This window comes from Saimiri boliviensis, chromosome 1 (genome assembly GCF_048565385.1).
Source record: "Saimiri boliviensis isolate mSaiBol1 chromosome 1, mSaiBol1.pri, whole genome shotgun sequence".
Taxonomy (NCBI): Eukaryota; Metazoa; Chordata; class Mammalia; order Primates; family Cebidae; genus Saimiri; species Saimiri boliviensis.
This window is the reverse complement of record NC_133449.1, coordinates 114,734,940-114,749,990: the sequence shown is the minus strand read 5'-3', so window position 1 is coordinate 114,749,990 and position 15,051 is coordinate 114,734,940. Positions and strand designations below refer to the sequence as shown.

The following is a 15,051-nucleotide window of genomic DNA, read 5'->3' as shown; positions in this document are numbered from 1 at the left end:
AAGAAACAAAAAATCAATGAAGTTAGTAATCAAGTAATTCAATAAATATGAAGACAAATACATGTAATGAAAGGGCAGTGAAGAAAGCAAACTAAAAAACATGAGTGGAGAGAATTCTGCCTGGTCTGGCGTGCAGGAGAGGCTGCTAGGGCTAGCTTGATCAATAGCCATTACCTCGTCAAGGCAGGGCTGAGTCCTTCAGCTGCCCTCCTTGAAATGTGAATCAATCTCCTCGCTCCCTGTTTGAATCTACCCATGGCTTCCCGCTGCCCTGGGACTGAAACTGTACTTCTGTTCCTGTCTTCACAGCATGGCTCTTTACCCTCACCTCCCTTCCTTTGGGCTCCAGCCACAATGACCAGCTGCTAGTTTCACTCCAGTAGTGGGCATGTTCCCCACTCTGAGCCTTTGCACATGCTCTTCCTTCTGCCTGGTGTGCTGAGCCCCAGTTCCACTCTTTCCAAGGCTAGCTCCTCCTTATCCATCAGGACCTTGTTACAAACGTTACCTCCTCCAAGAAGTCTTCCCTAATTACCTGGCTAAAGTGCATTCCCTATTCCCTCTTCACTCTTCAGTTTTTAGTTTGCTTTTTTAGTTGTCCTTCCATTACATATATTTGCCTTCATAGTTAGTGAATTATTTGGTTAATTACTTCATGGATTGTTTAATTACTTACCTTACTTCCTCATCAAACTATAAGCTCCATGAAGGCAGGGATGGTTTTTACGCTCTGTCATGTCTGCAGAGCCCAGCTTGAGGTCTGGCACTTGGTGAGCACTTAGGAAATGTTTGTTGAATCAATGAACAAAATACATTCTCTGAGAAACTACACCACCTAGAGATAAATCATGGACTTGTGGTCTAACACAGACATGGGTTCAAGTCCTGACACTGGCACTTCTTGGTGGTACGCCCTGGGGCACGTTCCTAAATCTCTTTGGGTCTCAGTCTTCCTGTCTACAACCTCCTATGTAATTCCCTTCCAAGGATTGTTATGGGGATTAAACAAATCAATCCATGCAGTTTTGGGAATGGGCCTGGCACAGAGAGGTACTTGGAAGTGTTGGATATCAGTATTCTTATAAGTAAAGGGATGTGGGACTTTGGGATTCAAGGGTTCAGAGGTTCAGAGCCTGACTTCCCATAAAAGAGGATGGAGTAACTCCAAGACGGCTTCTTGGAAGAATGGGCATTTGAACTGGGCCATAAAAGGGGCGGGATGGTGGCATTTCTCTAGGGACATCAGGAGCCGGGAGGGACATCTGGTCCTAGAAAGAGATCTGCAGGCAGGTCGGGTCTGCTCCAGGGATGGGAGGAGAGCTACTGGGGGCCCAGGGTATGTGAGCTACCTTGCTCTAGGCCAGGTGTCCCCAAACTATGGCCCATGGGCCATTTATCTGGCCCCCCGCCACACTTCGGGAAGGGGCACGTCTTTCATTGGTGGTCAGTGAGAGGAGCACAGTATGTGGCGGCCCCCCAATGGTCTGAGGGACAGTGAACTGGCCCCCTGTGTAAAAAGTTTGGGGACGCCTGCTCTAGGCCACAGCGTCTGCCCCCAGGCTTGACATTTGGCTTTCACCTGTTTCCTGTGTGTAGTTGGTACACAGCTGCTGACTCTGAGGATGCCTGGGGAGGCCCAGCTGAAAATGCCCTCAAAGGAGGTGACTCAGTTGCCCCTATCTCGACCCCGGCAGAACTCAGGGACCTGGAGAGGCCTCCGATGCTGCCCCAGGAGAGCTCTGCAGTGTCACGGAATGCCACGGAAGTGGCCTGATGCTACTGCCTCACTGAGGCTCAGAGGAGGGCCCTGACCTGCTCAGCACCACACAGCTGGAGAGTGATAGACCCAGGGCTGGAGCGAGACCCGAGAGGGTGCACGGATGGATGATCACATATTGGCAGAACCTGGGCGTGACCACAGGCTACAGAGAGTGGAGAACTGATCTGATGAACTGATTGCAGGAGGCAGGGTGATGCCACGCGCTAGCTAGCCCTCACCTCTCTTCTGGAAAGCGTGGGGAAAATGGAGCTGCTTTGAGGGCTGGCTGCGGAGCAGTGGCATGGAGACCACCCTCTCCCAGATGTGGCCAGAATGAAGGAGGGTTTTCCTATTGTTCTGATGTGAGGAGGCAACACTGCAGACCAGAAGGGGTTAAAAGGACAGTAATTTACTTTATTTTTAGTTTTTAAAACACAGTCTCTCTCCGTCACCCAGGCCGGAGTGCAGTGGCACAATCTCGGTTCACTGCAACCTCCGCCTCCTGGGATTAAGCGATTCTCCTGCCTCAGACTCCCGAGTAGCTGGGACTACAGGCATGTACCACCATGCCTGGCTAATTTTTTGTATTTTTAGTAGAGATGGGGTTTTGCCATGTTGGCCAGGCTGGTCTCAAACTTCTGGCCTTAAGTGATCTGCCCACTTCAGCCTCCCGAAGTGCTGGGATTGCAGGCGTGAGCCACTTCGCACAGCCCACAGTTTAGTAATTTAATTCCCCCTCTGTATTTTGATGTGGCAGATGTTTACTGAGCACTTAGCCACGTGCCAGCCATGGGTGGAAGCACTTAGCATTGTCTCATTTAATCCTCACAACTCCATGGATAGATAGCACGATCAACCCCATTCTGCAGATGAGCAAACCAAGGCTAAGGGAGATAAACCGGCTGGTCAGTGGAGCTGGATGCCGACCCAGACGGTCTGCTGTGGACCCCCATGGTTAATCATGCCTCTGCTGCCTGCTCTATGAGCTGCTTGTTTTCTAAATAAATCTAAGGCCCTGGCACCCAGCAGTTACTGTGCAAATACCATGTCAGTGGATGAATCCATAAGTTAGTGAAAAATGGCCCAAGTAAATGAACCCGTGAGTAGGAAGTGATTTTTAGAGACCATTTAGTCCTCCCTGAAGCAGTGGCAAGTGTCTTATCTGCAACGCCCTCGCTGAACAACTCCTTGGCTTCCCCCTGAGACAGGGAGCTCACCCTCTAACCTCATGGGCAGCACCAGCTCTCAGAGGGAGCAGGGAGGCTGAGCCTGCAGCTCTGCTGGAGCACAAGACATCAGAGCTGGGGACACCTCATGCCCCTCCACACCTCCTGTGTGCCCCGAGAGGGAAGGAGTCTGCATTTCCTGAGTCCCGCACTGAGTAGGGGTGAGGGGTGGGCAGGCTGAGACTGGGCTTACACAGGGGTCGGTAAGGGGCCTGGAGTCCTGGTGGGATTTCTGGAATCAGACTGCCTGGGTGGAACCTCTGCTGTGTTCCTGAATCCCCTGTACCTTATCTGTAAAACCCACATTATAAAGTGACTCCCTGAGGTCAGGAGTTTGAGATGAGCCTGGCCAACATGGTGAAACAGAAGGGGTTGGGGTACCAGAAAGGAGATGGAGTTGGAGGGAGGGAGCCTGTGGATGACAGCCTGACCTCCTGGCTCCGGGGTTTCCCCACGGCCCCAGAGATGCCATCTACCCTGATAAGGACACCAGGGGAGTCCCAGTGACTTCCTGTCTACCCACTGGTGACTCCGCCACTCCTGACGCCCATGCTCCATCCGCCATGCCCTCTGCCCTCAGGGCCGCTGGCCTGTGATAGAGCAGCTGGGGCTGGGGCTGAGGCCCGGGGCTGGGACCTTCACTCACTAGGTGCACTTGGGGAGGTTTCTTAACCTCTCTGTGCCTCAGATCATCTAGTAAATGGGGGCACATGCCTTTGCCTTGTTTGCCTTCTAAAAGTAAAGTAAAGGGATGAGGCCAGACGTGGCGGCTCATGCTTGTAATCCCAGTACTTTGGGAGGCTGAGGAGAGCAGATCACCTGAGGTCAGGAGTTCAAGACCAGCCTGACCAACATGGTGAAACCCCGTCTCTACTAAAAATACAAAAGATAGCCAGGTGTGGTGGCGCATGCCTATAATCCCAGATACTTGGGAGGCTGAGGCAGGAGAATTGCTTGAACCTGGGAGGCAGAGGCTGCAGTGAGCCGAGATCGCACCACTGTTCTCCAGCCTGGGAGACAACTCCATGTCAAAAAAAATAAATAAATAAAGTTGTAAAGTGGCTTCTGCCTCTCCGGGCGTGGTGAGGAGACTGTGGGCTGATTCCTATAATGGGCCTAGCACAGTGCCTGGTTGCCAGGATTACATACTAGCTATTATTATCGCCTGTGGCCACCAGACAGAGTTGGACACTCTCTAGCTCCACCCCTTCATCCCAGGGCTGCTGGGCTAGGTCCTGGTATGGTGAGGGGAGGGGTTCCCAGAGACAAAGTCCCTCACCCCACAAATGCTCCCTAGGTACCTGCTGAAGCAATTTCGTGACCCTGTCTCTTTTCTTCCCTTTATCTTTTTTTTTTTTTTGAGACAGAGTTTCGCTCTTGTTACCCAGGCTGCAGTGCAGCAGCACAATCTCAGCTCACTGCAACCTCCACCTCCCGGGTTCAAGCGATTCTCCTGCCTCAGCCTCCGGAGCAACTGGGATTATAGGCTCATGCCACCACGCCTGGCTACTTTTGTATTTTTAGTAGAGATAGGGTTTCACCATGTTGGTCAGGCTGGTCTCGAACTCCTGACCTCAGGTGATCCACCCTCCTCGGCCTCTCGAAGTGCTAGGAGTGCCCTTATTTACTAGATGATCTGAGGCACAGAGAGGTTAAGAAACCTCCCCAAGTGCACCTAGTGAGTGAAGGTCCCAGCCCCGGGCCTCAGCCCCAGCCCCAGCTGCTCCATCACAAGCCAGCGGCCCTGAGGGCAGAGGGCATGGCGGATGGAGCACGGGCGTCAGCAGTGGTGGAGTCACCAGTGGGTAGACAGGAAGTCACTGGGACTCCCCTGGTGTCCTTATCAGGGTGGATGGCATCTCTGGGGCGGTAGGGAAACCCCAGAGCCAAGAGGTCAGGCTGCCATCCTCAGGCTCCCTCCCTCCAACACTCCATCTCATGCCCGAAATCCATCTGCGCTCAAGCAGGAGACTCGCAGGGCAGAGGAGGCCTGCACACCCATCACTGCAGCAGAGGTGGCATTGGTTGTTGCAAGTTTGCCATGGGGAAGAGGGGCAAGAGGGAGCTGGGACTAGGAATGCCAGTGGGGTCAGGGCTGGTCTCCAGGAATGGATCTGGGCTGTGGCCAGCAGATCCCCCTCCTTTACCACCTTGGGGAGTCAGAGAGGGCTCCAGTCCAGACCCAGCTTCACCAGACCTGGGCCACCACTGCTCCCATCTGACCGTCTGTCCACCCATCCCTGCTTCACCGCCTGCGTCTCATCTCTACCTCGGATCCTTTGTTCAGACACAGAATTGAGCCGGCCTCCTCCTCCTTGCTCCTTAAACACGAAGCCCTGGCCTCAGGGGACATCTCAAAGGTCCCTTTCCTCACTGCATTCAGCCTGTGTTTATGTGTTTCTTCCCAGATAGCATCTCAGCTGCCCCACCCCACTTCCACCACTCTTTCCCGTTTCCTGGCTTAATTTTGCTCCATAATTCTTAGCACTGAATTTATTTATTTATTTGTTTGTTTGAGACAGAGTCTCACTCTGTTGCCCAGGCCGGAGTGCGGTGTTGCAATCTTTGCTCACTGCAACCTCTGCCTCCCAGGCTCAGGTGGCTCAGGTGGCTCAGGTGGCTCAGGTGGCTCAGCCTCCTGAGCAGCTGGGATTACAGGCTCACGCCACCACACCCAGCTAATTTTTGTAGTTTTAGTAGAGACAGGGTTTCACCATGCTGGCTAGGCTGCTCTCGAACTCCTGACCTTAGGTGATCCCCCTGCCTCAGCCTCCCAAAGCCCTGGAATTATAGGGGTGTGCCACTGTGTCCAGCTGCCACTGGACCTATTTAATACTTATTTGCTTATTCATTTCTTGTTTTTCTCTCCGCAGTTCTAAGAGGGCAAAGGTTTCTGTGTTTTCTTGGCTGCAGGATCCCCCATGCCTGGCATAGGGCCTGGTGCCCAGCAGGCCCTCAACAGACACTGGCTGAGGGCATGACGCACCCCCGCCTGCCCACACTTCCATCCATCCGCCGTCTGTGCTTTCTTCCCACACTTCCACACGTCAGTCACCCAGAATTTCTCCATCCCAGGCCCCGTGCTGGTTCTTGGGTTTGGTGCTCTGGCAGGGCACACAGATCAAGAAGGAAAGAATTCCGACACCTGGGGATTGGTCCCAGCCGAGGGGGAGCCTGGGGGACCGTGGGGGAAACCAGGTGAGGGGAGGTGAGGGAAGGTGCATTTGGGTGCAGGCAGCGCCTCGCACCAGCACCAGGCGTGACCCACAGCGGCACCTGATAGAGACTCTGTAGAAGAAATGAGCAATCGCCTGGATGGCTTCTAGAAGGTGGGGTGGGGCTCTGTGTTCTCAATGTTGCGGATGTGAGGTAGGAGTCAGAAAGCACCAGACAAGGGGTGCCTGGTGTGAGAACTTGAGAAGCTTCCCCTTGAGAATTGCGGGACTGAGACAAGGAGTGAAGGGTGAGACGGGGCGGGAAAGGCAGGGTTAGGGGCGACTAGGCCAGGGCCTGCCTGGAAGACTCTGTCCTCTGGGGACCCTCCCAGGATGCCTGGAGCAGGGGCCGCTGTGCCCTTTCTGGGAAGAGACCTCCAGCCCTGCCTTTTGCCTATCTCAGTTCTCCCTCTGTCCGGCGTTCTGCAGGAGGCTGGACACTCAGCAGAATGAGCAGGACTCCCCATCCCCCTCGCCTCGGCCTCCCGACCCCACCAGCTGCTGGCTAGGGCCTGTTTTTATCACAGGCAGGTGAGTCTGGGCCCCGGATTCAGGCGGGGCCTGGACGGAGGGAGGAGGCAGGAAGAAACTCACAAAGAGTTGGCAGATTACGAATGAGGGGCAGCATTTCCCAACAGCCCTGGGGGGCCGCTGAGACCCAGAGACACCAAGGACTCCCCCAGCCTCATCCAGCAGCCCCTGCTTCCCGGGAGAGAGGCGAGGGGTGGGGGGACTCAGCACCCAAGGGCCAGGTTGGTCCCTGCAAGGATACCTGGGAATAAGAGAGGGTGGCGGCTTCAGTGGCTGCAGGGCAGCCGGAAATGGGGCGAGACAGCAGGCGGAGCCTCACCTGGGGCTGCCCGCCAGCCCAGACAAGCTCAGACTGGGTGCCTGCGGCCCTGGAGGAGGCAGAGGGGGAGGAGCAGACCACACAAGCTCCGCAGGGCAGTGAGGGACCTGCCCAGACCTGGAGGTAAGAGGCGGGTGGGCCACGGGGTGGGAAGGGTAAGTGGGGCGCCGCAGACAGCCCGTTTCTCTTGACCTTGGTGCCCCTCAGGTCTAGTTCAATGCCCTGAGGGTCCCGGTGTGTGTGGCCTGGCCCTCGGCCTGTGCAGGGTACCGGGTGTCTCTCTGTGGAGGCCCTGGCTGTTCTGGGGTTACCCCCTGCCTCCCACAGCGTGGCCGGGCATGCTGGCGTGATGGCCATCCTAGCACCCGGACACTAGCAGGTGTGAGGTGTGTCCCCGGCGTCCAGAGGAGGATGCTGCAGGACGCGGGGCCAGGGTGACGCCGTGGACCCTGAGCGTGGACGGGAGGCAGGCAGCAGGACCCGAAGCCTCCGGCCTGCCTTCCCCAGTGCCCTGAGCCGCTTCCTCCTGGCATCCCACAGAAACCGGTTTGGGAGCAGGTTGGCCCAGGTCGGGTCTTTTGACTTTTGACTTGGGGGAAGAAGGCCAGCTCCCCTGGCAAGCCAAGTGGAAGGATCGGGGTGCAGGCCTGGGGGCGTGCCCAGCCAGCGGCCAGCAGAGGGTCCCCCTGCTGCCCCCAGCTCCCTGCACCCACCAGCACGGCCCTCCCTGCCCTGGCTGTAAGAGGCAGGAGGGGAACCTCAAAGGGTCCCTCCCTTCACCAGCTGCTTGTCTCCTCTGGGCCAGGCTCCTCAATGGTGGCTGAGGACTCTTTGGAACAGGGAACTGTCGTGGAAGAAAGGGCCCGGCCCTGCCACTGCCTCCTGTGGGACCCTGGGCCAGGCTCCCTTTCCCTCCGGGCCTGTTTCCCTGTCTGTTCCATGAAGGAGGGGCAGGGGCAGTGGTCTATAAACCCAGAAACTGCAGAAGTAGGCCCCTCCCCTGGTCTCATGGGCCGCACACGCCAGCCAGAGGTGGGTGTCTGGAGTTGCGGAAGGGGAGGGGGTTGCTGGCGCCGTGCCTGCTCTACCAACTTGGCTCCCTGGGACGTGTGGGCAGCAAATGGGCCCCCCACATTCCCTCTGTTAATTAGGCAGCCCCTGCTAATGAGTGGCTGTCATCATGACTCCATTACTCGTTCTGAGCCATCTGTGCCCCAGCACTTAGGGGGAGACCCCAGGGGCTTCTGGCTGCTGGGCATGGCACATGTGGAAGGCGGCATTTCTGGGAGGTGTTGGGGGGCTGGGCGCTCCGTGGGCTTTCCACAAAGTAGTTTCAACTGCAGCTCTTTATTTTACCAAGAGAGGTGATGGCAGCCCTGGTTTCCAGGTGAGGAAACAGAGGCACCCTCTTTATGATCCTCCCAGTGGGAGGTCTCTTGTAGCCAACACCTTAACACATTCTGTGCTGGGCACTGATGGGGTGTTAACATGCAGAGGGAGTCGGAGTGGAGGTGGGGTGCACGGGGAGATCAACGCCGACATCTGGGGACACTGGCATCGAGTGAGATGATACACTGCCCTCCTCGAGATGGAGCAAGTACTGCCACCTTTGCACACTGCTGTGCCGCCTTGTGGTTAGTTACTAAACCTCTCTGAGCCTCATTTGCCTCCCTTGGCACAGGAGCGACAATGCCTCACTGCCTGACCAGAGGCACCTGACCCAGGCCTGGCATCCAAGCAGCTGCCACTCAGACCTCACAGGCCAGGGCCAAGAGAGCTGCTGATGGCAGAGGCACAATTTTAGAGGCAAGAGCAGCAGCTGGGATGTGGCCTTGAGGTAAGGGGGTGCTGGTGACCCCATGCCACAGCTGGGACCCCAAGTTCAGGAAGGGAGGTGTCTACAGAGGAGTCAGAAGCCTCTTCTGATGCTCTCCACAGGGGGAATTTGGATTTTAAAAGAGAACCCAAGCTGGGCGTGGTGGCCCACCTGTAATCCCAGCTCCTCGTCAGGCTGAGGTGGGAGGATCCTGTGAGCTCAGGCATTGAGGCTGCAGGGAGCTCTGATCGCACCACTGCACTCCAGCCTGGGCAACGGAGCAGGACCCCGTCTCTTGAAAGAGAGTGGGGATCCCATATCTAAACCTAAGATACAGCAGTGGCAGTGACAGAGGTCCTCTAAGATAGGCTGATAGCCCGATTTTACACGTGAGGATACTGAGGCACAGACAGCTCGAATCTGGACAATTTGATGCAAAATCTCACAGTTGGCTATTTGGAGCGGTTTAGGGTGATCCTGGGTGGAGTCTAGGTGGAGCGATGGGCAGTTTGGAGCCTCCCAACCACTGGGGCTCCCCAAGACAAGGCTGCCTCTAGCCAGGCATCGGGCAGGGGTCCTCCCAGGAGCCACACTCGGAGGAGGGGCTGTGCTTCTGGTTCCAATTCCCTGAGCTGCAGAGGGCACCGTGACATCCAGGGATGCGTAGAGTCTTACCCAAGAACCCAGGCCCCTGGATGCCCAGTCATGTACACCGCAAGAGGGACCTACGATCATGGGAGGCATGTGATTGGGTGAGGAAGGGCTTGTTAGAGGTAGCCCAGCCTTGCTCTGGGCTCAGGGGCTTTTGAAGGCTGGAGGGGCAGGGATTTGGCCAGAATGACCTGTTCTGGCTGGATCTGACCTTCCTGCCAAGTGCTCCTGGGAGGCTAGGCAAAAGGTCAGACATTCCGTCATGCTTAGGAAGAACGGGTGGCCACGACGTCTACCTTCTATCTCGGGCATTGGGGCACCCAAGCGTGCCTTCCCCGCTGGGGAGGTCAGCAGGCAGGGGTGGGCCTTGGAGGCCCAGCCAGCCTGAACCCTAAAGAACTGCATTCTGCAGTAACCTTTTCCCGGCAGGGAGGGACAGGGTGACCCTGGGGGAGGGAGAACGTCTGTCTGCATTGAGCCCAAGGTCATTTCTTGTTGGCATGTGGTCAAGATGCCATTGGAACTAAGAAGAGGGTATGGAGGGGGGAAAACAGGATTCAAATAAGGCAACTCTGGGCTCTAATCCTGTATGATCTTGAGTCAGCCCCTTTCCGTCTCTGAGCCTCAGTCTTTTCTTGCAAATGGGCAATCCCATGTGGGGGAAAATGCATCACCTGCCTGGCACAGGATAAGTGCTCAACAGGAATCCACCTGCTCCACGTCTGCAACCTTCAGGGGCAGGGTGGAGAGAGGCCAGTGCTGCAGCCAGGTGTGGACATGGGAGCCCGGCTGGCACCCGGGGAGGGCCTCAAGCCCTGACCACAAGCCCCAGAGCTTTGAAACCAGATGCAGCTTAAACATGGGCGGAGCACCTGACCAGGCTCCACCCACCAAGGGAGCCAGCTAGGTGGAGTCTGTCCTCGGAGCTCCAAATAAGGTCTCAGAAAATAGACTTGGACCTGGCCATGCTCGCCCCTCCTGTGTGCCCGGCCTTTCATCCTATCGTCCGAGCTGGCACCAACCTCTTTTATCCCAAGGCTGGACCTGAAGCGCCATTAGATTTGTCCTGTTTTAGCGGTGAGGATGACCTTGCTTCCCCCGCATCGTGGCTAGGCCAGGCTCCCTGCTTTTTCCCGACTGGGGGATGGGTAGTGGGTGGGGGAGGCAGGCTTAGGGAACCAGACACACAGCTCCCTTTGTGAAGGCGGCTGAGTCACATGTGCGCCGCAATCCCTGCTGGGCCCTGGGGCGGGTGTGATGGGAGATGGTGTTATCATGGGTACCCCGCGCCTGTGTTCAGGAAGTTTTCCCACAGGAAAGCGCAGGGAGGTGGCTGGGAGCACTGGCCATTAAAACACGTGGTCTGAGATCGGGTCCTGAATTTGTTTCTGACTTGCTGTGGGGCTTTGGGAAGGTCCTCTCTCTGAGCCTCAGTTTTTACCTCTGCTAAATGGGAATGATCAGAATCTGCCCCCTGCTCTCCCTTCCTTCCACATGCTCAGTTTTGTAGAGGAGGTAGTAGATGTGAAAGGCCTCTGCAAACTGCAATTGGTGGAGTGCTGGGCCTTTGGCATCCATGTGGACTTTATGATAATACTAATGATGTTGGCTAAGATTTATTGAGCACCTACTGTGTGCCAGGCATTGTGCTCCATGGTTTATACGGTCACTCGGCTTGCAAGGGGAGAAGCCTGGATGGAACTGCTCTTGTCTGAAAAATACCCAACTCTGAGGCTGGGCGCAGTGGCTCACACCTGGAATCCCAGCATTCTGGGAGGCCACAGTGGGAGGATCACTTGAGCTCAGGAGTTCAAGAGTGGCATTGTAGCAAGTGTGGGCAATGTAGTGAGACTCCGTCTCTCAAAAAAATACAAAAATTAGCCTGTGTGGTGGAGCATGCCTCCAGTCCTAGCTACTTGGAAAGCTGAGGTGGGAGGATCGTTTGAGCCCAGGAGATTGAGGCTGTAGAGAGCTGTGATTGCATCACTACATTCCAGCAAGGGCAACCGAGCGAGACCCTGCCTGGAAAACAACACACAAAAAAACCCACTTCTGAGCAGACAGAGGTTGCCTGGCCATTGCACAGGTGGGGACAGCTCTTCACTATTTGCTAGGCTGGTTCCCACTGAATGCTGCTGCTCTGGCTGGAGGGTTAGAGCTGGAACAAGGGGCTGAAGACCTCCTCCGAACCCTCCCAGCCCCACCATGTCTTCCTACTTCCCCAGGCCTCAGTCACCGCAGACAGTAAGGTTGCCCCAGCCTCTTCGCCCTGTTCTGGGGCCCTCGTGTCCTTGAAGATCTCCTTCTACTCCCCTGGCAGCTCCCTCTCTGCCTCCTCTGCAGGCTGCTCTGAATACCAGTGTCCTGGCCAACACATCAGCAGTGCCCATTCTCTGCCAGGCCTGGGCTGCAAGATTTACCCCGTGGCCTCATTTAATTGGCCCAATAGGAGGTGCTATTTTGGTCTCCACTTGGCAGGTGAGGAGATAAATGGATGGAGAGATGCTTTCCCATGTCATCCAGCTGGCCAGCTGGGAGTAGAAGCCAGTTGACCTGAACCCGAGTTCTGAGTCTGTGATCAGAGACCCCAGGCTCAGAGAGGGGGAGCAGCAGAGCCGCTCTCCTCCACCCCTCAAAACGAAGTGCTCCTGCATCTTCAGATTTCTTTCTCCCTATACCATCTCTGGACTCTGTTGCCAGCCATGATCTTCTGTGGGCCTGGGGACCCTAGTCCCTCACTCCTGAGCCCCACTGACGTGTTTCCAGCTGCCTTGGGAAGCAGGGGGGACCCACATGCCACAGAGCTACCCCTGTCAACTGCACACAAGGGCAGTCTCTTCCTTGCCCTCCGGATCTGCACCCCATCCTGTGCCCCCAATGCTTCAGGGACGTTTCCAACATCTTCTTCCTCTCCTCTGTCCCCACCTTCACTTGTCGGGTTGTGGTGGTGGGGGGTAGGGTGTTTCAGCCCTTTTCTTGGTCTCTGGGACCAAAGTCTCCTCCCCAGCCCTTCCCCTTGTCTGTTGCCTTCAAGGCCCCACCTCGACCTGACTTCCCCGGACCTGACTACCCCCCACCCAGACCTGACTCCCCCCCACCCGAATCTGACTCCCCACAACCCAGACCTGACTTCCCCCCACCCGGACCTGACTCCCCCCAACCCAGACCTGACTCCCCCCCACCCGGACCTGACTTCCCCCCCACCCGGACCTGACTCCCCGCCACCTGGACCTGACTTTCCCCCACCCCGACCTGACTCCCCACCCCACTCCTCCGCATCCTTGCTGATACAAGTCCCTAGAGTCCAGACCAGGGCTTCTCACGCCTCCAATTCTGGAACCCCCTGGGGATCCTATTAAAACACCCATTCAGATTCAGCAGGTCTCAGGCTATCTGTAGGTCTGAAGACCACATTTTGAGGGCTAATCAGGTCTCTCCTACCCAAACACCTTCTCTGGCTCCCCAGTGCCTTTGATTGAAGCCAAAACTCCACATTTTCTTTTTTTTTTCTTTCTTTCTTTCTTTCTTTTTTTTTTTTTTGAGACGGAGTTTCGCTCTTGTTACCCAGGCTGGAGTGCAATGGCGCGATCTCGGCTCACCGCAGCCTCTGCCTCCTGGGTTCAGGCAATTCTCCTGCCTCAGCCTCCTGAGTAGTTGGGACTACAGGCACGCGCCACCATGCCCAGCTAATTTTTTGTATTTTTAGTAGAGACGGGGTTTCACCATGTTGACCAGGATGGTCTCAATCTCTCGACCTCGTGATCCACCCGCCTCGGCCTCCCAAAGTGCTGGGATTACAGGCTTGAGCCACCGTGCCCGGCCCACATTTTCAAAATCTTCCAGAATCTGCCCCCTGCTCTCACTTCTTTCCGAGAAAGGTCCCACTTCCTTCCAAGAAAGGCTCCACATCCTGCCTCTCCCCCTCAGCCAATGCTGTTCCCTCAGCCTGGGATGCCCTTCCTGCTGCTGTCTGTTTATCAAAGCCCCCTTCTTCTCCTTCAAGGCTCAGCAGGGGCTCTGGGGTCCACACGCTCAGTTCAGATCCTGGCTTTGTTACAGAAAGGTGTGGGTAGCCCTCCCTGTACCTCGGTTCCCCTTCTGGAAAGTGGAGATAGACTGTTGCGAGACACCTGGAGGCCAGCGAGGTCCAGGCTGTGTGAGCTTGACTAAGTTACTTCATGTCTCTGACCGCCTCTCACATACCAGTGGTATCCAGCCCACAGGGGTGCGTGAATAAAATGAGAATGATCCGCAAAAGCAGAGCATCTTACACCATAAAACCTCGAGACATAGCAGTTATTATTAGTCCTGTTATCGGTGCTCATAACTAGTGTTGTGTTTAATAATTCATTGACTTTCTCCCTTTGACTCCCAGAGCCCCCTTGGATGCCGATTACTAACTCCGGGTGTCACTGCCATGAGAGCCAGGCTTGTCCCCCTGCTGCCCCACCTGCCTGCCCCGGGCACGTAGCCTGATGGTGAGAGGGGTAGGCAGAGCGGGGCAGCTAACTCCTGCCTGGCCAGGTGGCCCTGTAGGCCTCTCCTCTGTGGCCAGAGTGGCAGCTGGCTCTGTACTCCCTCCAGCCATCTGCAGAGAGAGTGACGCCTTCAACTCTCCATCTGTCCCCTTCTGGTCGGCACCCTCCATGGGGCGTGTGTGTGGTGGGGGGGTGGGCGGCGGGGGGACAGCTGCCCTGCGGCCCTGGTCCCTGGGAAATAGCTGAGGCTACCCCAGGTACTAATTGGTCAGGCCCTGAAGGACTGACCTTGGGGAAGCTGAGGCTGGAGTGGTGATATGCCTCGGACTCCCAATCTTCCTCTGAATAACTCACTCATCCTCCCTCGTTAGCAGGCCCCCCAGTGTAGGCTGGCCCCTCCTGCCCTGGCAATAAGGGAGTACCTACTGCAGCCCTGGGAGGGGCGGCGGGCCTGACATAGGTGCAGTGTCCGCTGTGCTTGCCTGCCCCAGGCATTGGCCCACAGCCTGGACTGGGGGCCGCGAGGGGGGGAGCTTGGCACTGTTTTCCGGAAGCTCTGGCCTTGTGGCCTCCCTGCACCCCACAGGCGGGCTCTGTGGCCCTTCCTTTCTGCAGCTTGATTTCAGGCAGGCGGGTGAGGGGTACAGGTCTCCTGGTGCAGCCTGGGCTCCTAGGCTGCCCGAGGCCCTCCATTCATTCTGCCTCTACGTGGCATCGTGGCATCGGGAAGCTTTTCCAGGCCCCCATGTTTAGAATGCAGATCCCTGCCAGAGAGAAGGAATCTCAAATTCCCCGAGCATCCATGCCTGCAGGCCCCACGCTGAGGCCTGGGGAGCTGGCTTGCTGAGTGGTTAGGAGACCGGCCATGGAGCCAGACCACCTGCGCCCCAGTCTTTCCAACTCTGGCACCTCCCTGCTGTGTGATCTTGGGCAGGTAAATTCACATCTCTGAGCTTCGTGTCTCTGCCTTATGCTCCCCTTTTCTTCATCCCACATTCACAGGGAATATTTACTGAGGGCTTGGCAAGTACCGGGCGCTGGTCTCAGCGGCAGGTT

The 15,051-nt window shown here is 56.4% G+C and overlaps 1 protein-coding gene across 4 annotated transcripts in view; it reads left to right on the top strand.

Moving 5' to 3' along the window:
• Positions 1–6,804: 6,804 nt before the first annotated feature.
• The window catches only part of ADGRG1 (adhesion G protein-coupled receptor G1), a 45,204-nt gene continuing 36,957 nt past the window's right edge, over positions 6,805–15,051 (top strand). The window contains exons 1-2 of one of the 4 annotated variants that reach the window (XM_039475551.2): positions 6,805–7,173; positions 8,732–8,887. The gene's annotated coding sequence lies outside the window, so the exon portion shown is untranslated. Of the gene's footprint in view, positions 7,174–8,731; positions 8,888–8,946; positions 10,595–15,051 lie in introns of those variants that run through there. The other 3 variants (XM_010331347.3, XM_039475560.2, XM_010331349.3) reach the window with 3 other exon arrangements.